Genomic DNA, 27,677 nt, shown 5'->3' with positions numbered 1-27,677 from the left:
TTTTTTTTAACCAACAAGGCAATTTATTAATAAATCTATTTTGATTTGTTGTAATGTATCTTGTTGGCAACTGCCACCTGTCTGGCAATTCTGTCACTATGTCTCTGAGATGTCAGTTTCTGGTCCGCATCCTGGTCTTTCTCCATCATCTTGAGGTCCTCCAGGTTTTGTAAGACCTCTCGGGTCACATGCTCTTAGAACCTCTGCTGAAATGACTGGGCATGACCCCATTATACTAGTATACATCATAGATCTTGGTCATGAATCCTATCTCTGCACCACCCTGGAGGTATAGGTGACAGGCGGTAGAGGCAGCCTGGGTGTACAATCAGTTCTCATCATAGGGCACCACCTCCTTGTTTTTAGCCAGTTTGATCATGTCCACCCATTAGAAGACTTTCAGCTTCCCTAACTTTTTTTAAGGCTGTCGGAGTTAAATGACTTGCGTAGGGTCACACAACTAGTAAGTATCTGAGACCACATTTGAACTTAAGTCCTCCTGATTCCAGGGCCTGTGTTCTATCTACTGTGCCACCTAGCTGTCCCCATTTCCTGACTTTTTGACGAATGCAACCAGAGCCTGGACAAGCTCCTGCTGGTTTACATCCTTCACTGTGACTCCAGGCATTGTATGGGCTCCACTCTGCCAGCCAGGGGAAAAGGAGCATAGGTTCTTAATAAGTATTCTTTGAATTGAATTACAATTGGCTATCACATTGGCAGGGTGGAGAGAAGGCTGCCCATGGAGTTGGAAAGACCTGGGGTCAAGGTCTGTCCCTGACACACACTACTTCTGTGAGCTTGTACAAGTTATTTCATCTCTTAGAACTAATGTTGCTCTCTAATACTAAAAGTTACAAGGAAATTGCTGAGCTGACTCAATGGAGGAGCTTCTATACCAAGAATTCCCTCACACACCATGAAATCACAGGACTGGACCAAAGAACAGAAAATCCCCTTGTCTCAAGTCTGTCCAAACCAGTCCCGTATTCTCAGTCTGTTATATAGTTTTCGTTTGTGCTGCAGTGCTGCATTTTTTAAAACGCCATCCTCTTTTCCTGTGAGCTTAGGAGATGAACATACCACTTTCTGTAGTAATATTACTGGGATTCCCTTTTTCGGTAAATTTAGAGTGCAGAGCAAGGTGGGGTGGTCATGAAGCTGTACTCTCTGTACTGGTCAGATCACATCCGGGGTATTGTGTCCAATTCTAGCTGCTGGATTTGCAAATCAGGAATGTGTCCAGAGAAGAATGACTAGAATGGTAAGTGACCATGAAAGCACACTGTGAAGATTAACTGAAGGAACTGGTGATAGGAAGCTAGAATAAGAGAAGACAGAGAGACATTACTTACTGCTTTTAAGTAGTTACAAGGCTCTCACAAAAAAGAGAAATTATACATTCTCTTTAGCTCCAAAGGGCAGGATTAAGATTTATATCCTAATTGTGGAAGTTAGAGGATGGCGGATTTTACTTCATTATTAGACAAAAACTTCCCAGGGATTAGAGATGTTTGAAAAGGAAATTTAACATGGCAGGTTCTCAAATACTAGAAATATTCACGTAATAGTCAAACATAGGTTCATAGACCTAGAACTAAAGTCATCTAGACTAGCCTCTTTTAGGGAAGCTAAGTGGTGCAGTGGATTAAAACCAGCCCTGGAATCGGGAGGTTCTGAGTTCAAATCTGATCTCAACTACATACTAGCTATGTGTTACTTAACCCTGAGCACCTCAACAGCCACCAAAAAAAAAAAAGTAGAGTAGCCTCTTCCTTTTACAGCTGAGAAAGCTGAGGCCCAGGACACTTAAGTGTTTTGATCAAGATCACACAGCAAGTAGCAGCGGCTTTATCTGAACTCAATTCCCCTGACTCTAGACAGAGTCAGTGCTGTTTTTTACTGTACCATGCACCACTGGTCATGGATCTTACAAGGATTTGATGTATTTGGCAGGGGATTGACTTAGTTGATCTCTAAATTTTCTTCCAAGACTGAGTTTTCAAGCTCCTATGATTGTATGATCTGCCAGTTGTCACAAAGAAGAGACCCTGCTCCAGTACCCGGTGGCAGAGATAACTAAGGGCCCTGGTTTTCTCTAATTCCAAAATCATGGTGTTCAAAACTTCAGAACCTATCTTTTGCAATCTCTTTTTTAACTGAAATAATAAAACTCTAATAATTTTGTAAGAAAAGAATGACTAAAAGGCCAGAAAGGAGGTCAAGAGTATTTACAAAGTACAGGGTATTTCCTATTTCTGTCTTCTGTGATAGTAGCAGATCTCCCCTGTGAAAAGGGATATGGGAACATTTTAAGATATGGCCAATGTGGGGATTTTTATATGTATTTTACAAAGGTTTTTTGTTGTTTTTCAGTCTAGAGATGAATGGCAAAAGGTATGAGTGTATGGCTAAGGCTGGGATAGGAAGAAAAGAAGGGAGAGAAGGAAGATAGAGACTCACAGCTTCATGTCTTTCATTTTCCTCCTTTTTAAATTCTGCTGTATAAATGGAAATGCTGATTTTAGTTAGAGTTTGCATAGTTCAGAATAAAAATAAAGCTTTAAAAGAAAGAAATATATGGGATATATATACTCTCTATATACATATATATTTATATGTGTGTATATGTATATACGTATACATATACATTTACATATATGAAGGCATCCTTTGCAGTCTTTGGTTTGGGAGAAGATGGGGAAAAGAGGAGTTGGAATACCAAAGAGGTAAAGGGGACCTGCTCAGACTCAGAAGTAGAAGCTTTTGAAACTCTTCTCCAGCTAGAACATACACCAGCAGCTTGATGGTGTGACAGACTAGTGGGATGGAAGACAGTACCTGGAATGGAAAAATCTGGGTTCAAGTCCTCCTTCCGGCACTTGCTATACTTTGGATATGGATTCAACACACCTAGGTTAAAATCAAGGCATGACTTGCTCTCTTGACATCATTGTGCTATGAAACGAATGGAAAGGAAATATGATACAACAGAAGAGTGCTTGTCTCTAGGACCTGGATTGACATCCTGCACCTTTTGTTTACTACCTTTGTGATCTTGGAAAAAGTCATTTAAACTCTCTGGACCTCAGTTTTCTCATCTGTCAGATGGACAGATTGGACTAGATGGCTCCTCAGTCCCTCCTGGCCCTAAATCTATGGTCCAAAATCTAACACCCTTGAGATCCTCTCCAACTCTAAAACCTGTGAATCTGCAGGCTCCTGACAGAACATCTCTGAGTCTCTTCCTCATCTGTAATATGGGTATTATAAAGCTTACACTACCTGCCTCATAGAACTGTCAGAACAAAACAATAAGTTTTAAAGCATGGGTCAGTTATTATTAGTGAATTGTGTTGGCAATAAATATCCCCTTTGATACAATTTCAGTATGTGTTGAGTGTCTCTGATGATCAAGGCATCTTTTTGCAGTATGGTAAAAAGACAGGGTTGAATCTAAACTCTGTTATCATGCAGGTAATAATCTAGATCACCCTAGACAGATCTCTTCCCTTCCCTGAACCTCAGTTTCCATTTGTCTAAGATAAGGGAATGAGATTAGCTGATCGCTAAGGTCTCATAGCTCTAGATCCTAAAATACGGTGACTCAGAGCAAATCACCTGCCTTGCTTTTCAGGCTGCTGTATTATTTGTAGGATGGAGTTTTGCACTGCGGCACAGAGAGACCCAGCAACCCCCTGTAGTGCAGCTACTGTATTTAACGACTTTTCCTCTTCCTTGAAAAACCTACTAGCCTCCCTTATTAGGTTAAAGGTATATGCCTTATACGAGGACTCAGGAGGACTTCAGGGTGAAGTGGATGGAATGTTCTACCTAGAGTCAGGAAGATCTGAGTTTAAATCTGACCTCAGACGCTTCCTAGCCATGTAACCCTGGTCACATCATTTAACCCTGTTGGCCTCCATTTCCTCATCTGTAAAATGAGCTGGAGAAGGACAGAGCAAACCACTCCAGTATCTTTGCCAAGAAAACCCCCAATGAGGTCACAAAGAGTCCTACACAACTGAAACAAATCAGCAACATGGGGACTCACTGCCTTCCACAACAGGTGTGTGAATTATAGGGTACCTCCCTGGGTAGCATTTTGTAAAAGTTCGGACAAGCTAGGAGAAAGTAAACTGACCTCTTTCCCTGTCATACTTAACTATGTGCAGAAGCTTTAAAGACATGTTCATTCATGCAGCAAGTATTTATTAAACACCTACTGTGCGCCAGACATAGTGCCCATTGCTAGGAATACAAAGACAGAGATGGAAGTCTTTACTCTTAAAGAACTTACATTCTACTGGGGGGGAACATCATGGACACAGATAAGTAAATACATGTATGTACACATATACACACATATGTATATGTATGTCTGTGTGTGTACATACACACACAGCAGTGGGCAAAGAACGGTGAAAGGGCATTAAAGAAAAAAATCAGTGATGATCACCAAAGCACCCTGCAAGTGCAAAGAAACTAAGAAGGAAAACCTGAGAAAAATATGGCCAGGCACTATTTGTTTGCCTTTTAAATCCAGCATGATGTGAAGTTCAAAACTGCGGACTGTTTTGCAGAGGTCACCCATACGCTATTTAGTTTTTCTTAATGAATTATTCAATCCCCTCTTTACAATTTAAACTTCTTGGAAAGACTAGCTAATAACAATGAAATGGGGCACAAGGAAATCTGAAGCTAGAAACAGAGAGGGAGAATCATTCCCAGCTCACAGATCTCATTGACCTTCTGCTTTGTCCCACCCTGACCCCTGGTGCTTCTGCTACTCCTTCATTACATAATCACATGTGTTCCCATCTTAGCCCTGGATTCCTACTGTGAATGTCTGCCTACTGCTCCAGGTCTGCTGTTAAATGTCACAATACATTGACAGTCGCCCTGCACCTGTTGTTTGCAAGCATTTGCTGATCTGAAACTATCAACACATAATATCCATTCCTTGGCTCGTTCTCTCTCTCTCTCTCTCTGTCTGTCTGTCTCTCTCTCTCCTCTCTCTCTGCCTCCCTCCCTCTATCCTTCTCTCTCTCCCTTTCCCTCTCCTCCCCTCCCTCCCTCCACACAGATTTCACTAATGAATGTTCTCAAATCAATGTACCAACTCATCTTCATTGGATCATTTATTCTGGAGCATTATGGTACCTGTGTGCCCCTGAACTTCAATATTCTCGCTTTCCACTTCTTTGCCAGGCTAAATTACCCATGGAGCTCTTCATATCTCCTATGAACTACAATGATTTCCAAAATTCTCCAAAGCCATCCAGCCCTCTACATTAAGTGTTCTCAACATGGAGCCCAAAGCTACATGTCGATAGATTTCAGGGAGTCCATAAATTTTTTTTTAGAAAATATTTTTAATTTTATATTTTTAACTTTTAACTATTTTAACTACATTTCAGTGTAATTGTAATTTCAAATTCTATGTATTTTATCCTATACTTTTAAAAATATTATCCCAAGAAAGAGGTCCACATGCTTTGCCAGACTACCAAAAGGTATCCATGACACAAAAAAAGTGAATAACCCCTGTTCTATATTCTTGCTGTCTTTGAAGAGCTATTGAGATACTTCTCATGCGTCTCCCTGCTTTTTGGCAGCTCTCTGGTTCAGTCTCACAGAGTACCTTATTCTGTGGAAATTGCTACAACTGACTGGGGACATTTGGCCTAGAGAGAAAAAAAAGTGCAGGGAGGAACGATGGCCAGCTTTTCCCTCGTGTTCTTTCTTTCTCCTCTGCTTTGCAAAAGAGGCTTTTGCATCATCTCACTCTCTTTTGATCAAAGTTTAACAATATTTCTTTCCTTCTTCATGCTCTTGAATAATGATTGAAATTATGTCTGACTGTTCCATTTTTCCCTTCCACCCTCTTTTTCTCTTCCTCATTCCTTTGTCCCCAAGGTCCTGTTGCCCAATTCTGTTATCCTTCAGCTCTTTGGAATGATGCTTCCTGAAAAGCTGAGTTTGGAGGGAATTGATGCACCTTCTGTACCAGGAAGGTAGCAGCACAGACAATGTCCTAGAAGGAGACAAGCTTGTTATCTGTGCTTCTGGGCCTAATGTTGAAAAAACACCACCGTGTTTTCAAAAGTCTACTGGATTAGCACATGGAGTATTGCTAGCTAATAGTTTTAATCACAGGAATAATAAACTTGAAACTTGAGATGGGGGAGTGAAAGCAAGTATTTATTAAGTGCCTACGATGTACCAAGTCAAGTCCGTTAGCATGTATTAAATACCTACCATGTGCAGGCATGGTGCTAAGCTCTGGATGTACAAAGAAATGTACAAAACAGCCTTGCTCTCAGAGAGTTCAGTGGAGGAGACAATATGCAAACAACCACAAAGAAGACATAGACTAGCTGTAGTCTGGTCTGCTCCATTATGGCCCAGGAAATTCATTGTATTGGAAAATCACCTCAGCCCTGGAATGTGCACCTTGGATGTACCGTCAGTGCCCCCCAGCCCAATGTAACCCCCCATCTTAGCTTCTCTCTCTTCCCAGGGCAGTTCTCCCTTTATTTCTCACCAGGATGCAATCTGGACATGCATCATGCCCTCTCTTTGGGTACCTTCCTCCCTACCCTACCCCTTTTCAGTTTATGTGTTGGCTTCCTCTGTTAGAATGTCCCTGAAGTCAGGACTATCTTTTTGTCTGTATTTGCGTTCTGGGTACCTAGCACTGTGCCTTGCACATAGTAAGCACTTAATAAATGCCTGTAGACTGAGAGAAAAATTGGGGGCTAGTCTCATAGGGAAGGCACTAAGATTAGGAGAACTGGAAAAGATTTCTTTCAGAAGATAAGACTTTTGCTGAAATGAGAAGGAAGCGGGGAAACTGGGTGGTGGATAATGAGGAGGGAAGAATGTTCTGGGTATGCGGGGCTGCCAGTGAAAATGCGTGGAGTCAGAAGATGAAATATCTCATGAGAAAAACAAGGAGGCTAGCATCACTGGTTCATAAGAGTATGTGGAGGACAGAAGGACCAACTAGATGAGAGATTTTTAAAAAGCCAAAAATAAGATTTATATATTTCACAGTGGAGGTAATGGGAAGCCACTGGATGTACTGGAGGAGAAGGAGAGGAGAGGTGTGATATGTGACCTGTACTTTAGGAAAAGACTAGATGTGAGACAAGAAGGACTATACTAGTATGGTAGTCTGCTAAAGGAGAGATGCTGCAAAGATAAGAGCAACAGGCCCACTGATTTGATCGGGGAGGGGAGAGTGAGGAAAAGGTGACACCTAGTTTGTCAGCCTAGGTAACTGGGAGGATGGTGGCACCCTCAACAATAATTGGGAATTTGGGAAAGGGGTTTGTGAGAAAAGATAATGAGTTCTGTTTTGGATATGTTGAGTTTAAGATGTTGTTAATTGTCTTGTCCAAAAAATTGCCTTGCCCATATGTAAAACATATGGAGATTATAAATCTGAGGGACACAGACATCCTGGGATTGTGCTAAAACATATAAAAAGTTTTTCATTCTTCTGTCCATCAGTCAGAATTTACATTCTGGCTCCTTGTACATACATGTTCACTAGCTTCAGCTAGCTTTAAGGGAATAAACAATATGAATTTATGTATCACCTAGCTTCTTTTCCTCTTTTAAACAAACTTTCAGGTCAATAATGTCTAATAGGTTTTTGGTGTTGTCTGATAGGTGACTGGAGATTAGAGCCAGGAGGAGGTCACTATTCGAGGCACTAGGAACACAGAGATTAAGAATTAAGTAGCCCTGGACCTCACCTCCAAACATGAGTAAATGTGAATCACATGGAGAATATAAAAGAAATATAAAATACAAAGTAATTTCAGGGAAGGAAAGCACTGACCCTTATGTGATCAGAAAAAAGTATCTTATAGGAGATGACGCCTTGAAGGGAGCTAGGAGGTGAAGAGGCAAAAGTAGGGAGGGAGAAAATTCCAGACCTGAAGGGCAGACCATGCAAAGGCATGTTGGAAGGAGTTAGAATGGCATATAAAAGGGACAGCAGACAGGCCAGTGTGGCCTTAGAGTGTCTGAGGTGGGGCAATGTGAAATCAGTGTGAAGAGCTTTTAATGCCAAATGAGAAATGTTTATTTTATCCAAGGGGGACTTGGGATCCACTGAAGCTGGGCTTCAGGAATGTTGATTTTTGAAATTTCACTGTATTTTCTTATCTTGTACTTCTGATTCCCCCATTACTTTACGTCTATGGTGCCTCTATTGTGATTGAGCTGGAATTCACATCAGCTTTGTAGATAGAGTGGGTAGAGCACTGGGTTTGCAGTCAGGAAGACCTGAGTTCAAAACTGGTTTCAGACCTTACTTGGCTGGGTGGCCTTGGGCAAGTCACTTATTATCCTCTGTTTGCCTCCCTGTAGTCAGATGTAAAATGGGTGTAATAACAGCACCTATTTTGCAAGGTTGTTGTGAGGATCAAATGATATAAAGTGCTTACCACAGAGTTTGGTGCATGGTTGGTTATTGTCCTTCATCTTAGAAGAGGACCAAAGTGCCATCACCATTGCAAAGTAAAATTTCAGTGTGTCTGACTGTGGCTGATCAGACCAATGTGAGCTCGAAATGCTCTGCCGAAGGTTAGGCACAGATAGCCCGTGTGAATATTTGGGGTGAATATCCCAAATTTGCGCATCCTGCATTTACTTTGTGCTGTCTCAATTCTGCTTTGCTCAAAGAGCACAGCACCTTTTCTTATGTGGGCATGCCATGCTGAGCAGTCCTGTGCCAGTGTCTCCCATGGTGCACAGTCAAACCCAAAGTTCTTGAGAAAGACCTTGAAAATGTCCTTGTATCGCTTCTTCTGGCCACCAAGTGATCGCCTGCCCCATGCAAGTTCTCCATAAACTAGTTTTTTTAGCAAGTGTACATTTTGCATTCAAACAACCTGGCCAGCCCATTGGAGTTGCCCTCTCTGAAGCACAGTTTGAATGCTTGGCAGTTCAGCTCGAGCAAGGACTTCAGTGTCTGGTACCTTCTCCTGCCAAGTGATCCTCAGAATCTTCCTAAGACAGTTCAAATGGAAACTATTCCTTTTGCTGACATGGTGCTGGTAGACTGTCCATTTTTCACAGGCATACAACAATGAGGTCAGCACAATGGCTCTGTAGACCTTCAGTCTGGTAGTCAGTCTAGTACCTCTTCTCTCTCAAACCTTTCTTCAGAGCCTCCCAAACACTGAGCTAGCTCTGGCAATGCATGCATCAACTTCATTGTCAATGTGTACATCCCTGGAAAGTACACTACCAAGGTAAGTGAACTTATCCACAGCATTCAAAACTTCTCCATTTGTTGTAACCAATGGTTTCACGTATGAATGGTGTGGTGGTGGCTGATGGAGCACCCGTGTTTTTTTGTGTTAATTATTAGACCAAAATTAGCACAGGCAGTAGAGAATTGATCCACACTTTGTTGCATCTCAGCTTCAGAGGCTGCATTGAGTGCACAATCATCTGCAAACAGAAAATCATGCACCAACATTCCCTCCACTTTGGTCTTGGTTTGTAACCTTTTCAAACTGAAGAACTTACCATCATTAAGGTAGTTGACCTTGATGCCATGTTCATCCTCATTGAAAGCATTTGTCAACATGGCTGAAAACATCATGCTAAAAAGCATGGGAGCAAGCACACAGCCCTGTTTCACTCCTTTGGTGACTGGGAAGGCACGAGAGCTTTGTCCATTATCCAGAATCCTGGCAAACATGGTGCATAGTAGGCACTATATAGCTGCCTGTTCCCTTCCCTAAAGAAAGTTGCAACACCTTTAGCCAAGAAAGAATTCTTTTGCCTTTTTGTTAAACAGCAGTGGATAAGTGCCCTTTCCTGTGGCCATAACTCAGTCTTTCTTATCTCGAGCATTCTTCCCCATTAAAGATTTCTGCAGCAACATGTGCCAGACTTTGATTTCAGGAGGATATCTGTGGTTGTAAATGTTCCTTTTCCCACTGACTTAGCTGATATTCATCAGCAGTACAGCTATAAGCAGGCCAGCACCAGAAAATCAATTCTCCAGCACTCTTTTCTTGTTGGAATTTAAGCATTGTTCATATCTTTGGGTATTTACCATCTATTTGACCTTGGACAAGGTACTTTCTCTCCTCATCCCCTACCTGGACTTTAGGGTCCTCTTCTGTTAATAGAGCAAAGAAGTTCAAAATTAAGTCAAGTCAGCAAACATTTATTAAGCACCTACAGTGTGCCTTGCCCTAAGTCAAGCAATAGTGATACAAATGCAATCTTTGAGAAGGTGTTTCAACTCGGTGTCTTCTAAGGTCCCCTCCAACTTTAAATCTGTGAAACTAAATGGTCAGCCAACCTTCATTTGAAGACTTCCAGTGGTTGGTCTGGACTCTGCATACAGAGGCAACTCATTCTACTTTCCTAAATAGTCAACTTCAAGACTTTGCATTGGTTCCAGTGTCTCCTTCCTTAGGGAAGAGTGAGATTCCACTTATGGGAGATCATCAATCCAAAGCCCAATGTTGAAGGGTTTCACCATTAAGCAACAACTGTAGTATAAGAACTTGTAGGCCTTGACTAGCTCAGAGAGTCCATGATACCGTACAATTCTTAGGCTCATGGATCATTCTGCTTTGTTTGGTGGCAGCCTGTCTCTTTTATAGGGATATTTCTCTGCACTCCTTTCTCTGTTAAGAGTATTACAAAATTTCACTTGAGCTATTCCAAAGATTCACTGTGCTCTCGGACAGTGGGAGTGGATTATTTCTGAAACAGGGCTACTGTCTTTTCAAGGCTAAAGCGTAACTAACTTCATTAGTACTGAAAAAGGCAAAGCAAGAATTGAAAAAAAATTAAATGGAAGACTGAAAAAAAGTGCCACCTTTTTTTTCACCCCAACAAGGAGCTTTCTGCAGCAAGTGAAAACTGGCAGCAGTGTAAGTGGTTGGAGCATAAATGCCTCCAGTGACATTAACAGAAAGGCACTTAGGATACAAATAGAGATAAGACAGCACTCTGATTTGCACTGGGGTTTCTCATGGTCTTTTAGTTAGAGTTAGAACCATAAGTAATGCTTTGGGGTGGGCTTCCCAATGTGGAAGGAGAGGCTGTAAGCTCCTTGGTCTCAGAACAGCATGGGCACTGAAAAACAATGAGGAATCCACTTAGGAATTCCAACTGTCCTTCTTTCACAGCAAATGAAACTTATAGCTAAAAAAAAAAAAGTCATGGACCTGATTATGACAACTGTACTCCTGCCTAAGGCCAGGTAGCTATTTCTTCCCAGGAATAGCTAAGAATAGCTAACATTTATATAGCACATTAAGGTTTAGAAAATTTTTTTGTTCTCCATATCTCATTTCCTTTTCCCAACAACTCTATGAAGTAGCTACTGTTGTTATCTTTATATTAAAGAGGAAGAATTTGGAGCTCTGAGAGGGTAAGTGACTTACCCCATTGTCACATTGTCTCTAAGTGTCAAGGCAAGATTTGAACCCAGGTTTCTCCTGACTCCGAGTCAACTGCTCCAAGTCAACTGACCCTTAAGCCAGTATTTCATGGCTCAAGATTCTAGTTTGCTCTTATATAACATAAGGAAATTGGACAGTATGGTTTCTAAGGTCAATTCAACAAGCATTTAATAATTGAAAAAGTGCTTCCAGGCATGGGGAACCTATATCCCCTAGGCTACATGTGAGCTCCTAGATCCTCAGTTGTGGCCTTTTGACTAAGTCCAAATTTTACAGAATAAATCCATTTATTAAGGGGATTTGTTCCATGAAGTTTGGATTCAGTTAAAGGGCCTCACTTGAGGACCTAGAGGGCCATATGTGGCCTTGAGGCTACAGGTTCCCCACCCCTTAGGCACCCTTCTGTAAGACTGGGCTCAGTCAGGAAAACCTGAGTTTGAGACAGCTAGATGCTTTAGTGAAAGAGCACTGGGCCTGGAGTCTGAAAGACCTGAGTTCAAATGTGGCCTCAGACCCTGAGCAAGTCACTCAGCCCCAGTTTCTTCCAAAAAGAAAAAGAAAAGCCTGGATTCAAGTCCCACTTCTGACATTTACAAACTAGGTGATCCTGGGCAAGTCACTTAACTTTCTTGACTCTCGAGCAACAGCCTAGGACTGCCCTGCTAAGTAAGTCACACCCTCTCTGGCTAAGCAAACCGGCCTTCTTGCTGTTGCTACATAAAATCTTCCATCTCCCATCTCCATGCCCTGGACCAAACAACCCCCCCATACCGAGAATGCATTCCCTTCTCACCAGTCCCTCTTCGAATTCCTATGAGTTCTTTCCACATGAGATCTTTCCTGATCTCCATAGCTGGTACTGCCACCCCCCAAATTACCTTGTATTTATTATGTATGTGTATTGGGTATATTTATTTTGAACATACTTACTTAGAGCTATACTTGTCTTTTTCATTATTGTTGGCACACCCTAGCACCCAGCATACTGCCGGACACATAGGACCTACTGAATTTGTTGACTGATTGACTGACAGACAGGCGCTAGTCTGCATTGGTGATGGGAGTTCCTACACATAGTTTTCCATGCTGAAGAAAGAGCAGCACCTTATTAGTGATCAGATGAGATCACATTTGTATTATGGATATGACATAAATGCTCATTCCCTGCCCTTTCTCCTCCTGTATCCACCTCTGTGTCAGATGCCATCTTAGTCACCAGGGATACAGGATCCCTGTCAATATTGTGGTTGCATTATTCAGATTCACACCATCTATTTCCATTGGGCTTGAATCAATTACCCTATTTTGCATAATTATAACTTCCAATAGTGTAACTTTGAATACAGATAACCACCTCAGGGGATGCATTATTCCCCCTAATGGAGTTCTAGCTGTGTACACAGTTAAGTGCATGCAAAGTATACAAAAGGCCACAGAGAATGCTTAGAGAGTTGGCCTCAAAGCCTGGGTGATATGAGTTCAATGACATATCACCCCTGACACATAGTTGGTTCTGTGACCTCTGGCATATCACAGAAGCTCTCCGGGCTTGGAGATTCTCAGTTTCAGAGAAGGTGCCAACCTTCATTGGTGGAGTGAGATTTACACACACACACACACACACACACACACACACACACACACACACACACACACACACACACACACACACACCAAAGAAATCACAGATCCAGACCCTCCACCTTTATAAATTACAGTTACCATCATACCTCTCTGTCCTCCTCTTCCCCCGAAGTTTCCCTGTTTTTGCCACTCTTTCTTCATCCCCAAATGGTCCCCAGTGAATTCTTAGTACTGACCAATTGGCAGAACACTTACTCCTCTCAAGATGCTGACTTGAAGTTTTATCTGAAGTTTCCCAGAGTCTTTATGTGGCAGCCCAAGTCTCCCACACCCTCATTTGGCTCTGACATTCATTCCTACAGCTCCTTTTTCCTGGACACAGTCATTCATTTACTTTTCCTGCCTGCTATCATCTGACTCTAAAATGATTCAAACCATGAATCACATTTTAATATTTGAAAACTCAAGGCATTTTAATCAAGGCCATTGGAATCGCTGAAAATAGACACTAGCTCCTCCTGAGTGGCTCTCCCCCAGAAACCAGGTTCCCTTTAGAATGAGTCCCATGTTTGCATAAGAGCTGGCAAGTCAAGAATTTCTGAGCTTCTTGGGATTCACCAGTATCATGGAACACTGTAAAAGGATCTGGCTCCCGCTTCAGATCCTTGTCATGCTTGGACTTAGAAAACAGGCAAGAATAAATAGCCTGGTCTGATTTTATTCTTTGTGAATGTTGGGACTAGACCTGTTCATTATAACCAGTGCAAATCAGCACAGGCTCTGTAATCTGTAATCTTTGAGAGTTGCCTAGAGGTTAGGTGATTTACCCAGAGTCTCACAGCCAGTATGTGTCAGAGGCAAGATTTCAACTTGTACCTTCCAGATTTTGAGGCCAGCTCTCTACCCACTGTATCACACTGCCTCTTGAGGTTTAGGCACTACTTTCAGTCTACTAATTTTTATAAGATGTGAAGTCGCTGGAAGGGACCCTAGAGACTATCTTGTCCAGGAGTTCTTAAACATTTTTTGTGTCTTAGAAACCCCTTTGGTGATGTGGTCAAGCCCACGGACCTCTTGTCGTAATAATATTTGCTCTCTAAATTTATAATTGAAGGAAATACTAAGTTTCATTTAGATTTTAATGAAAATAAAGGTAAGATCCTTTCCTGCTCACATTCAAGGACCTCCTAAAATCTATTCATGGACCTCTTGGCTGTTCCTTTGCCCCAGGTGGAGAATCCCCTATCTAGCCCATCCACTTCCACCCAACAATGTTCAACCACATTTTACAGATGAGAAACCTGAGACTCCACCCTTACCCCCCTCCATCTCCAAGCAAAGACTAGAGAATTATTTGTCTGCCACACAGTAGAGGGAACTGCTTTTCAGGTGCATGTTGAACTAAGTGGCCACTGTGGTCCCTCTCATCTTGGAAATTCTTTAATTTTATGATGAGTCTTACAAAAGGACCTACATCTAGTAAATTTCAAGCTTAGGATTTAAACCCAGGCCCTTTGGTTTCCAACTCTGTGCCTTTCTCATTACATCACAGGATTCTGAAAACAGGTTATAGGCAAAAGGCCAGATCTTGTGGAAACGAGGAGGAAGAGAAGGAGCTGGTTATATGGATAAACAGTCTCTGATTTGGGACTGTAGTTTGCTTCCTTCAGCAAGGCAAACCTTGTCTTGCAATTAGAGGTTTGAACTATAGTAACCTCTTTAAAGATAGCGCTTGAGTATCAAGATCCTTCATTTGCATTAATCATCTTGACATATCAGTTGAATGCCAACCACTGTTGGTGTCCAGGCCAAATGATATAATTAGACCAGTGTTGGATTTTAAGGACACGATCTCGCTCTACTTGAGTTGAAAGAAGTCAGGCAAAATAGAGAGAGAAGTGACAGCCTTTTTTCCCTTGAAACTTTTATCCCAAAGGATTGTGGTTTTCTTTTCACTCCCAAGTCATCCTCTTACCAACCACTGTGCCCCACTCTGCCTCAGTACCCTCAGTCCTCCGCTACTCCAGTTCTGGAACCTTAATCAAATCAGCTCTCTCATTGCTCCAGGACAAAGGATGTGTCCACCTACTTCCTTATCTCAGGATTCACCATGCCTTCGGGGCTCCAAACTTAAATATCCCTCTTTGGCTACCATCACTCCTCTGTGTGTGTTGTCTTCTCCCATTAAAATATATGCTCCTGGTGGGCAGGAACTGGCTTCCCTTGTAGATTTTGATCCCCACTTTAGCACAGCGTCTAACACAGTATGTGCTTAATAAATGGCAATCATTCAACAAGTATTGATTGATTACTATGTATTGGCTGAGCAGCTATGTGACTTGGGGAATAGAATGCTAGGCTTGGAAGCCAAGAAGGTACGAGTTCAGATGTGGCCTCAGACACTTACTAGTTGTGTGACCCTGGGCAGGTCACTTAATTCTGTTTACCTCAATTTCCTTATCTGCTAAGTGAGCTGGAGAAGGAAATAGCAAACCAGTCCAGTATTTTTGCCAAGAAAACTCCAAGTGGGGTCACAAAGATTTAGTCATGACTGAAAAACAACTAGAGAACAACAAAATGGATCAACGAAATGTATTGGGTACTGTATCAAGGACGGCAGATAGAAAGAATGACAAAAACCTTTGTCTTCCTGCTCCCAACAAGCTCCATTGGGGAGGTGCAAATTACTGACTACATGCAAAATATATACATATATGCAGTTCAGATGGAAGGTCATAGGGGGAGGGGGGAAGACCAGGAAAGACTTCCTGACTTCCCAAAGGTGGCATTTGGGCTGAGCCTTAAAGGAAGCCAGAGAAGAAATGAGAAAGAGTTGAAGGGGGAGAATATTTCAGGCAGAGTTGGGAGGAGTGCTCTATGTTAGGAAAAGCAGTGTGGCTGCATCATAGAATAAATGCATTTTTATTCATTCATTCATTCATTTCCTCTAGGATGGAAGAAGAGTGAATTGATCTTAAGGTCAGCTGATGAAATCTCCCCACTTTTTTAGTTTTTAAGCTTTCTTAACAGCTATATCCAACATCCAGAGTGGCATCATAGTTTAGATCTAGTTTTGAATACTGTCTCTGATACTTCCTGGCTATGTGACCCGGGGCACAGTCATTTTCACCTGAATCTCAGTTTCTCCATCTATCAAAAGAAAAGGCTATACTAGATGACCTCCAAAGTCCCTTCCAGCTCTAGAGTTGAGTAATGAAAATTATATCCTGTCTAATACAATATTCCTCATCCCCATCCCTATTCCAAACCCAAGAGAGTAATTTGAAACCAACTGAGTTTTAAGGGTATGGAAAAGGATAGATCTAAGAAGTACAGCCCTGCTGATTGTATCTGAAATTCAATAAATTCAACAAAAATTTACTGAGCGCAAGGCACTTTGGATTCAAAGACCAATACAATAACAAACAATAATAAGAATAGCAGCTAGCATTTATATGTCATTTACTGTGTGCCAGGCACTGTGCTAAGCCCTTCACAATTATTATCTTGTTTGATCCTAACAACAACCCTGAGAGTTAGGTGTTATTACTGTGCCCATTTTACAGATGAGGAAAATGAGGCAAACACCATTAACAAGGGTCATACAGCTAGTAAGTGTCTGAAGTTAAATTTGAACTCAGGTCCTCCTGACTGCACAGCCAGAGCTCTATCCACTGCGCCACCTCGCTGCCAAATAAAACAGTTCTTGTCTTTAAGGAGCTTACATTCTTCTGTGGGCACCTATACAAACAAATATAATATAAAGAGAATTGAGAGGGGAGAGAGAGGAGATGGGGACATCACACATGGCTTCACCGAGAAGGTACCATTTGAGCAAAGACGTGAACAAAGAGAGGATTCAGAGATGAGAAGGGAAGGCATTCTAGGCATGGGCAGTAGTTTGTGTGAATGCAGAGGCGGCAGGTGGGCAGTGTCCAGTTCAAGGAACAGATAGATAAATTAATTCCAATTCTTCTCTGAAATACTGGGAGCCCAATGTGTCTGGAAGGAGGGCCAGTGAGGGCAAGCATGCCCAGCATTGCGTTGTCTTACTTATAAGGACAATATCCAGGCACAATCTCTACAGCCACCATCCTGAAAGCTAGGTTACCTGAACAAATTAAGTATTTATATGAAAATTAATGTCTAGTAAGCTGTCACTGAGTCTGCAGCTTTTTTTCCTTCATGTTTACCTAGCTTTAAATAGAGGGAGCTGGGCAATACAAAGGCCAGAGCGATTCTTACAGATTCCGTTAGCACACGGTCCCTATTTCCAATCAGTCAACAATCATTTAAGGCAGCGTGTTAGGTGCTAGGAATGCAAAGACAAAAATGCACAGTCCTTTCATTCCAGAAGCTTATTCTCTTATAAAATGTACACATATAGATAATACAACTGGATGAAAAATAAATACTCCTGGTCAGAGGTGAGGGGTGATGGATGGGGAGACAGGAATAATTGTGGAGGATGGGGGCGGAAAATCCATATGTAAAAGGTAGCACTTAAATTGAACTCTGAAAGAGTAGGGCTTCTAAGAGGCAGAGGTGAGGAAGTGCTTTCCAGGTGTGAGGGTCACAGCCTGTACAAATGCTGGTTGGCAGGAGATGGAATATTACATGTGAGGGACAAGCTATTAAACAGGACCATAGAGAGAGCATATCTGAGCAGAGTTTAGTAGGGTTCAAGAGGAATGGGACTGCATCTGATTTACTTCATTCAGTGCTTAAAAAACAAAACAAAACAAAAAAGCAAACAGATATTTCATTAATGGTGATTCTAAGAAGGACCTTTGGCAGGTCTTTTAATCTCACTGAGTCTTATTTATAAAATGAGGACTACGTGAAGGGATAGCCTTTTTTGCATCACAGATCCCCTTGGGTTAAGCCCATGGACCCTTTCTCAGAGAAATGTTTCTCATTTTTTCATTCACAATTAAAGGAAATGCTAAGTTTTAGTTAAAAGTTAGTGAAAATAAAGATGCATTTTCCCCCCATAAAGTTCATGAATCCCCTGAAATTTGTCCATGGACCTGTGTTAAGAACCCTCACGCTAGATGGTCTCTGAGTTCCCTTCCAAGTCTCATCTTATTCTCAGTCATTTCAGTGGATCTGAGAGCTCCCAATCTTGGATGTTCTCTTCAATAATGCAGATCATCATCTCTGCATGCTCTTCCTGGTCAGTTCCTATCAATGCCCTCCTATACATTTGCTACCAGGCTTATTCCTAGTATGCTAGTAGCCTTGCTCCATCTCTCCTGATACTGTGAGAATACTAGTAGAGCATAGTTGGATGTCTATTTCTCATCGCTAACTCTATTTTTCTCTTTAATAGTATTTTTTTTTCCAATTACATATAAATATGGTCATTGCAACACTGGAGAATACAATGAAGGTTACATTTTATTCATCTGGAGAAGGTAACAGGGCCGTCTCCTCTTGCAATTATCAGTGAGTGTATATGTGTGCCCATATTTTTTAATATTCATATTTTAAAATTTTGAATTCCAGATTTTCTGCCTCCATCCCTCCCCTGCTCCCTCCCTAAAACAGTGAGCCGTTTGATATAGGTTACACATGTGAAATCACTAGCACACATTTTCTTGACATCTTTTGCCAGTATTTCCCATCATCTACAGCTTGTTCACATCTACCACTTGCCTCTCATTGCCCTCTGGGAAATATTCCTTTTTAATTCTTGGACAATTGTTGCGTTCTATGTCTCACTGACAGACTCTGGTAGAATGTTAGCATTGAGAAATAAATGCCTTTGTTCCTATGGGAAGTTGGGGGTCAGTAAAGGAGCTTTTTGGTCCAATCCAGACTGCTTTCCTTCTCTAGATACTCTAAGGTCCCTTCGAGCTCTAGCAATATGATTCTATGACCCTGTTCAATTCAGGACCAAACTCTCTTCCTCTGTCCTGTCTGTCCCAGGTAAGTATCCTCATTTACCCCCTCTCCAAGCCTTTCATCATTGATTCTAAATTTGAAATGCTAGCTCATCCCTTAATCTATTAAAGTAGAATATTAGGAAAGAGAGGGAGGACAGGAAGGAAGATGGCTGGTGATTAGAAGAGCTAGATACCATGTAATTCTGTGGAGAGAATGAGCTGGACCATGCTAGGGATGCCTTTCCTAGCTCCCCTTTCCTTCCCCTTCACTCTCCCCAGGATTTTTTCACTTCAAACTCACTGTTGAATTCCTAATTCTCCCTTTCCTTCCCTTCTCGTTCATTCATTTCAGTGAAAATTTCTTAATCTCCTACATGGCATAATGTTCTTTGCTTTAGACACTGGACTGTACAATGACAGAAAGGACCACGATCAAGGACTTTATGCCATAGAGGGATTGGGGGAGGAGGTATCATATATATGTACATACATGCAGACATGTATATATGTATGTGTGTGTGTAGATTAGATAGATACTTGTAGAAAATATGTACAAAATAACTATTAAGTAATTTCAAGTGGGAATTCTCTCAGCTAAAAGAAATCAGAGACCGCCTCAGCTTCTATGAAGTGGCCCTTGAACTTTGGCGTTCTCAGGACCAGGCATTTCTAATACCTTGTAAGGAGTTACAATAAGCAGTTTAAAATGCTGATACTCCAGTCTCATCATAACAGCTAGCATTTCTACAGGGATTTTTATAGAACTTGCAAAACTCTTTCCAGATTTTATCTCATTGGGTCTTCACAACAGCCCAGGGGGTTGGGTGGTATTATTGTCTCCATCTATAGATGAGGAAACTGAGACTGAGAGAAGTTAAGCATCACCCAGCTCTTAAGTACCTGGAGCAGGCGTTGAATTCGCATCTGTCTGACTCCAAGTCAGCTCTTCTTTCTTTCCATAATAACACCTGGCCAGCAGGTCTCTTCACAAATAGCCGAGCATACATCACTCTCCTCCCATCCTTCACGGATCACTCTCCCTTAAGCTTCTCTGGATTACTTTGAGGATAAAATAAGTTAACATTTTCAAAGTACTTTGTAGACCTGAAAATGCTGGATAAATGGTAGCTGTTGTTGTTATGGGAAGGACCTGGACAATTGGGTCTTGGGGTCCAGCAACATTCTATATCACCTTCCCCACTGCGTTACATTACTCACCAAGGGGAGGATAAGGGAAAGCTGCTATGATCTGCATATTTCACTAAACATGATGGAAGATTCTGTACTTTGAAGACTGATTTCAATGATGTTGGCATGGTTCCTTTTTTAAATATTCCCATCTTGGATGACAACAATACGGCAAAGACAAATGGCTTTGAAAGAATTAGAGACTTTAATCAACATAATGGTCAACCATGACATCAGGAGACTAATGATGAAACATGCTACTCCACATCCTGATGGAGAAGTGAAGGATTCAGTACAAAATAAACACAGACACCCTCACACACACATCCATATATGTGGATATAGAATATATGTAATATTTAAGATATGTATGTATATGTATATAAATGCTAGTTTCCTTCCTTCCTAATCCAACTCTTCAATTTAGAATTAAAAAAAAGTCCTGTTGTATACTTCTATAATCAAGCAAAATGTATTTTACAAATATATGCACACACATATATATGTTGTGTACATGTGTATATGTTTTTGTGTGTGTATATGTACATATGTATGTATTTTTTTAACATGACCAATTCAGAAATTTATTTTGCTTGACTATACAAGTATGCAACAAAGCCTTTGTTTTTCTTTCATTCTAAATTGAAGGGTTAGAGTAGAAAGGAAGGAAACAAGCATTTATTAAGTACCTACTGTTGCTGGCTTGTATTAAGCACTATATGAATATTATTTCATTTCATCTTCACAACAGCCCTTGGAGGTAGGTACTATAATTATCCTCATTTTACTGTTAAGGAAACTGAGGCAGATAGAGATGACTCATCCCAAGGTATACAACTAACAAGTGTTTGAAACCAAATTTGAACTCAGGTTCCCCTGACTGCCAAGCCTAGCACTCTGTCTACTGCAGCATCTAGCTTAGAGAGAAAAGATGGTGGATTATTTAATGATTGGATAGGTATTTTTTAAAATAATTATTCTCATACTGGAAAGAGTTAAGAAGATGAGCATAATGTTACTTAAAGAATGCAGATTTTTGATGATTGAAAAAAAGATGTGGGCATATATATGGATATATTACCTAATAAATATTCTCATTCTGGAAAGAGTTGGAAAAATGAGCATAGTATTATAGAAAGTTACAGTTGGTGTTCTTGGTTGAGATCTCACTGTCAGATTAGAGTGGGAGAAGAGGAGGAGGGAAGGAAGAGAGAAAGGGAAAACTGAAATCAAAAAACGAAACAGATAAGATTAATCTGACTGGTGAGCTTTTGGATTACACTGAACAGTGTCGAATTTAGGGCAATCCCAGGGTGCTCTGAACTGATGGTTTCCAATTCACTCATCCATGGGAACAGCAATAGGGGTAAAACACAATTAAGATAAAGGAAATAGGAATGGTTTTCTTAGTGTTCTTCAAGGACCCAGCCATTCAGATTCCATTCAGGTCTTCACTGAATTCCCAAATCAAAGATAATCAATGACAGCGATTCCAATCTTGTGTTTTCTGGGTAGAGACTAAAACCCTATCTCCACTCTGTGCAGCATACTTCATGCTGTTGGGCCTTAGCACCATTGACTATATCGTTATTACCACCTCCTCCTCTGCCACTCTGATCAGAGAATGCCCCTCTTCAAAACCACAAAATTATTTTCTAAATCAGGAATGTTTGTAGAAATAAAGGATCGAGGGTATGTGAGTCATTTAATGTCTATGCATGTCTTAGCGGATTCATCTGTTGTCCACTTCAGATAGCACCTCCCAAAATGGTCATGCTCTTTCCCAACTGCAAATGACCCTAGAAGGAACTTCTCTCAAGTTATGTTACCTGTTACTGTGTGACTTCATCCCACTGAGTCACAGGTTACTTCTTGCAAGATGAGATTTCTGGGGACCCTGCCAGTTCTAAATTCTGTGAATTCTAGGAAATGCTTCACAGATGATCAAATTAATCTCACAGTGACTAACACATATATGCCAAAGAGAAGCGTATCAGCATAGTAGTTGTGTGACTTTGGGGATGCAGAATCTTACGAGTCCACCTACAAATGCACTTTGTTAAGTTGTGGTTTCTGTATCAGAAAGTTTAGCTTTTTAGTCCTTCTGTAGTGAAGGAGGTTAAGGTAGAGGATGAGGTGGGCAGAAGAGGTCACTGGAAAGAGATTGTGGTGTAACAAAAAGAAAATGTATTAAAATATTGAGGAGGGAAAAGGAAAAAGGAGGATAGACAAACAGATTTGGGGTATCTTACATCTCATACAAATAATGCAAACTTCATTAACCAGGAAATATGATTCAAAAATAGGAATTAAGTTTGGGACTGGCTACCTGAGAGTAGTCCTGGTCTGCCTTTCAGACCAAGCCTTTCCTGAAATAGAAATTTCTCTCAAAAGAAGATTCTTATCTAAGACAACTCCAGAAGATTCACAATGGAAAATGCTATCAACATCCAGAGAAAGAACTTGGAGTCTGAATGCAGATGAAAGGATACTATTTGCTATCCTTGTCTTTTGCTGTTTTGTTTTGCTTCTTTCTCATGGTTCCTCCTATTATTTCTAATTCTTATTTACATCATGACTAATGTGAAAATATGTTTAATATGAAAATATATCCTATATCAGGTTGCACGCCATCTTGGGGAGGAGGCAGGGGAAGAAAATTCAAAACTCAAAATCTTATAGAAGTGAATGCTGAAAACTAAAAAGAAAATTAATTAATTTTGTATTTAAAAAAAAAAAAAAAGAAAAATTCTTTGCCCCAAATGTAAAGATCTCAGAGCAGAGCCACTTCCAGTTACTTAGTCCTTTTAGAATTTTTGAATATTTCCTGGTCACTATGGCTTGTGTCTCTATCAAAGACTTCTCTGTCTTTCTCTTTCTATCTTAGGGCTAAAAGATTTGCATGACTTCCCAATTAATTTCTAGCAGCTAATTACACAGGCATCATTCTTTTTTTAAAAAATTTATTTATTTAACTTTTAACATTCATTTTCACAAAATTTTGGGTTCCAAATTTTCTCCCCATTTGTCCCCTCCCCCCACCCAAAACACCAAGCATTCTAATTGCCCCTATCACCAATCTGCCCTCTCTTCTATCATCCCTCCCTTCCCTTGTCCCTCTCTTCTCTTTTGTCCTGTAGGGCCAGATAACTTTCTGTACCCCTTTACCTGTATTTCTTATTTCCTACTAGCAAGAACAGAACTCGACAGTTGTTCCTAAAACTTTGAGTTCCAACTTCTCTTCATCCCTCCCTCCCCACCCATTCCCTTTGGGAAGGCAAGCAATTCAATATAGATCATATCTGTGTAGTTTTGCAAATGACTTCCATGATAGTCGTGTTGTGTAAGACTAACTATATTTCTCTCCATCCTATCCTGCCCCCCTTTGCTTCTATTCTCCCTTTTGATCCTGTCCTTCCCCAAGAGTGTTGACTTCAAATGGCTCCCTCCTCCCATTGCCCTCCCTTCCATCATCCCCTCCACCCTGCTTATCCCCTTCACCTCCACTTTCCTGTATTGTAAGAAAGGTTTTCATACCAAAATGAGTGTGCATTTTATTCCTTCCTTTAATCAAATGTGATGAAAGTAAACCATGTTTTTCTCTCACCTCCCCTCTTTTTCCCTCCACTAATAAGTCTTTTGCTTGCCTCTTTTATGAGAGATAATTTGCCCCATTCCATTTCTCCCTTTCTCATCCCAAGATATTTCTCTCTCACCACTTAATTTCATGTTTTAAAGATATGATCTCATCCTATTCAATTCACTCTGTGCTCTGTCTCTGTGTGTGTGTGCGTGTGTGTGAGTGTCTGTGTGTGTATGTGTGTGTGTAATCCCACCAACCACCCAGATACTGAAAAGTTTCAAGAGTTACAAATATTGTCTTTCCATGTAGGAATGTAAACTGTTCAACTTTAGTAAGTCCCTTATGACTTCTCTTTGCTGTTCACCTTTTCATGCTTCTCTTCATTCTTGTGTTTGAAAGTCAAATTTTCTTTTCAGCTCTGGTCTTTTCATCAAGAATGCTTGAAAGTCCTCTATTTCATTGAAAGACCATTTTTTCCCCTGAAGTATTATACTCAGTTTTGCTGGGTAGGCGATCCTTGGTTTTAGTCCTAGTTCCTTTGACTTCTGGAATATCCTATTCCATGCCCTTTGATCCCTTAATGTAGAAGCTGCTAGATCTTGTGTTATCCTGATTGTATTTCCACAATACTTGAATTGTTTCTTTCTAGCTGCTTGCAATATTTTCTCCTTGACCAGGAAACTCTGGAATTTGGCCACAGTGTTCCTAGGAGTTTCTCTTTTTGGATCTCTTTCAGGCGGTGATCAATGGATTCCTTGAATACTTAGTTTGCCCTCTGGTTCTAGAATCTCAGGGCAGTTTTCCTTGATAATTTCATGAAAGATGATGTCTAGGCTCTTTTTTTGATCATGGCTTTCAGGTAGTCCCATAATTTTTAAATTGTCTCTCCTGGATCTATTTTCCAGGTCAGTTGTTTTTCCAATGAGATATTTCACATGATCTTCCATTTTTTCATTCTTTTGGTTTTGTTTTGTGATTTCTTGGTTTCTCATAAAGTCATTAGCCTCCATCTGTTCCATTCTAATTTTGAAAGAACTATTTTCTTCAGTGAGCTTTTGAACCTCCTTTTCCATTTGGTTAATTCTGCTTTTTAAAGCATTCTTCTCCTCGTTGGGTTTTTGAACCTCTTTTGCCAATTGAGTTAGCCTATTTTTCAGGGTGTTATTTTCTTCAGCATTTTTGGGGTCTCCTTTAGCAAGATATTGACCTGCTTTTCATGCTTTTCTTGCATCTCTCTCATTTGTCTTCCCAGTTTTTCCTCCACCTCTCTAACTTGATTTTCAAAATCCTTTTTGAGCTCTTCCATAGCCTGAACCCATGGAATATTTATTCTGGATGTGTGGGATACAGAAGCCTTGACTTCTGTGTCTTTCCCTGATGGTAAGACTTGTTCTTCCTCATCTGAAAGGATGGGAGGAGATATCTGTTCACCAAGAAAGTAACCTTCTGTGGTCTTATTTTTTTCCCCTTTTTTGGTCATTTTCCCAGCCAGTGACTTGACTTCTGAGTGTCCTCTCCACACCCACCTCGCCTCCAGATCCACCCAGCCAGTGCTTGGGGTCTGAGATTCAAATACTGCTTCCCAGACTCAGGGTTTTCCGCAGGGGCAGGGCTGCTATTCAGTGTGAGATTAAGTTCAGGTGCTTAGGTAGGGGCAGGGCTGCCACATGGGGCTCACTTCCCTCAGGGGGTTTATGTGGAGACCTTCAACAATGGATCTGAGCTCCCGCCTGCTTTGAGAGCCCCTGTCTGCTGCTGCCTCAGCTGCTGCCTCCCACGGGGGCCTGAGTCATGGGGACACCCCACTCCCCTCTCAGTGAGCCAAAAAGACTCTCACCGACCTTTGGCGTCAGTGGGTGGAGGGACCTGCGCAGCTGCTGGAGATTCTGTCCCTGAAGCCCACTCAGATCTGCTCCTCTTGGTGCCACGCGGCCCAGGCAGGGCTGGGCTCTGCTCCAGGTCCAGTGCGCAACCTCTCGGGTCAGTTTTTCAGGTCTCTCTGGAAGAGAAATCTCCTCTGCTCCATTTTTCTGTGGCTTCTACTGCTCCCGAATTTGCTGGGAGTTCTTCTTTACAGGTATTTTATGGGCTGTGGATTTGGAGCTAGCATATGTATGTCTTTCTACTCTGCCATCTTGGCTCCTCCTCCCGCACAGGCATCATTCTTGCAGGAGATAATTTCCCAATAATTTTCCAAGAGCTCAAGTTCAAGGTCTATTATCTTCTCAATTCTAAAACTTTTAATTTCCTGTGGACAAGAGTAGGAGGAGAGAAAGGCCTTGCAACAAAATAAGGCCAGAGGGAAAAGGTCATTATCCAACTCCTGCCTGGCTACATTAATGGCCTTTTATTGTAGAGGTGCCAGTAAAACATTTTTATAGTTTCTGATACCCTTATGAAAGGAATGGAGGGAGGGAGGAAAGGAAAGAAGGAGGGAAAGAGAGAGAAAAAAAGAATAGAAGGGAAAGGAAGGAAAGAAAAGGAAGAAAGGAAGGAAGGAGAGAGAAAAAAATAGAAGGGAAGGGAAGGAAAGAAAAGGAAGGAAGGAAGGAAGGAAGGAAAGAAGGAAGGAGGGAAGGAGGAAGGAAGGATAATGTATGTAGAGCATGTTACAAACTTTACAGCACTGTATAACCACTAATTATTTTTACTACTACTCCCTATCATGAACTTCATTGTCAACTAAATTGGCATTCTGAGACCCAAGTTATTCTCCTTGGCTGGAGTTAATTCCTTCCTCACTGGTTCCTCAGACATTTTATCTACCTTCAGGGCTAAGCTTAAGTCGTTACTTATTCATGAAGCCTTCTAATTTTCCTTCTAAAATCTTTAATTGCCCATATATGTATATCCCACCCCTTGCCCTAGGAGAGAGTTTCTTGAGTATAGATTGTCTCATTTCTGCATTTTTATCTACAACACTGTCCTTGGGAGTCACTTAATAGATGTTTGTCAGATTGAATTGAACTGAATTTGATAATTTTGACATTCTGGGTCAATTGAGTGTACCCCAAATGAACTTCTCTTTTTTTGGTCTTGACTTTCTATCCAAGTGGCAAAAGTTCACAACCGTGAGGACAGAACCTTTTTGACACATCATGTTTGGATTCAACTCTGAGACTGAAGCTGGAAGGCAACATAGTACCATGAAAAGGATGCTAGATTTGGTATCCAAAAAGCAGGGGTCAAATGAGGCTCTTCCACTTACTTTCTACCTTTGTGACCTTGGGCCAATCACATCGCTTCTCTTTGCTTTGTACTGTCCTCTATATTATCCAGGGGCTGGACTAGAAGACTTGGAAGGTCCCTTCCAGCTCTACATACCATGCTCCTATGAATTCTTAAATACACCTGAGAGAAGGAGCATCCGTGTGACAGCAGATGCGTTGGAAGTATGTTGGCTTTTCCCAAATACACCTTTTCTTTTCCAGTGGAGTCATGAAGAGTGGTTGTAATGCAACCCAGCGACACTGTGAAAAGGTTTTCCACACTCTTGTTGTATGGAACACTATGCCAAATAAGTTGTTTAAGGGGCTCTAAAGTGAATTGCAAGCTTAGTGTAGACCCACTTAGCATTTCAGATGGGAAAGGCTGCATTGGTATTGGTTCTCTAGGTGCCAGTGCAACTCGAACACCTTATTAGCTGTGTTGCCTGAGGGAGAGGGAGAAGTGTGAGCCAATGCCATAGGGAGGATGGAGCTGTTCTTCTTTTAGCTATGGTAGCAAGGTCTCTAATGGAGGCAGAAGCCAGCACACATGACAGAAGTGAACAAGTCAAGGAGACTGGAAAAGAAATAGCCTCCCTCCCTCCCTCCACAATGTTGAAAAGGAGGATGTGGGAGAGGAGAGGAGAGGAGAGAAATATGACAAAGGAAAATAATATCACAATAGAAAGTATAGGTGAACCATGAAAACATTTAAAAAACAAATATAAAAACCCACCAAGTTGGAAAAGAAATGTTGCTTTTATTATTTTTCTTT

The 27,677-nt window shown here is 41.2% G+C and overlaps 1 protein-coding gene and 1 pseudogene across 2 annotated transcripts in view; one reads left to right on the top strand and one right to left on the bottom strand.

Moving 5' to 3' along the window:
• RNF150 (ring finger protein 150) overlaps positions 1 to 27,677 on the top strand; it is a 339,646-nt gene that overhangs the window by 241,760 nt on the left and 70,209 nt on the right. The gene's annotated exons all lie outside the window — the stretch shown is intronic.
• On the bottom strand, positions 36 to 2,114 carry LOC140510820 (small ribosomal subunit protein eS19-like; annotated as a pseudogene).

Source organism: Notamacropus eugenii, chromosome 6 (assembly GCF_028372415.1).
Source record: "Notamacropus eugenii isolate mMacEug1 chromosome 6, mMacEug1.pri_v2, whole genome shotgun sequence".
Classification (NCBI taxonomy): domain Eukaryota; kingdom Metazoa; phylum Chordata; class Mammalia; order Diprotodontia; family Macropodidae; genus Notamacropus; species Notamacropus eugenii.
Note: the sequence above shows the minus strand (reverse complement) of the source record. Positions and strands in the feature narration are given on the sequence as shown.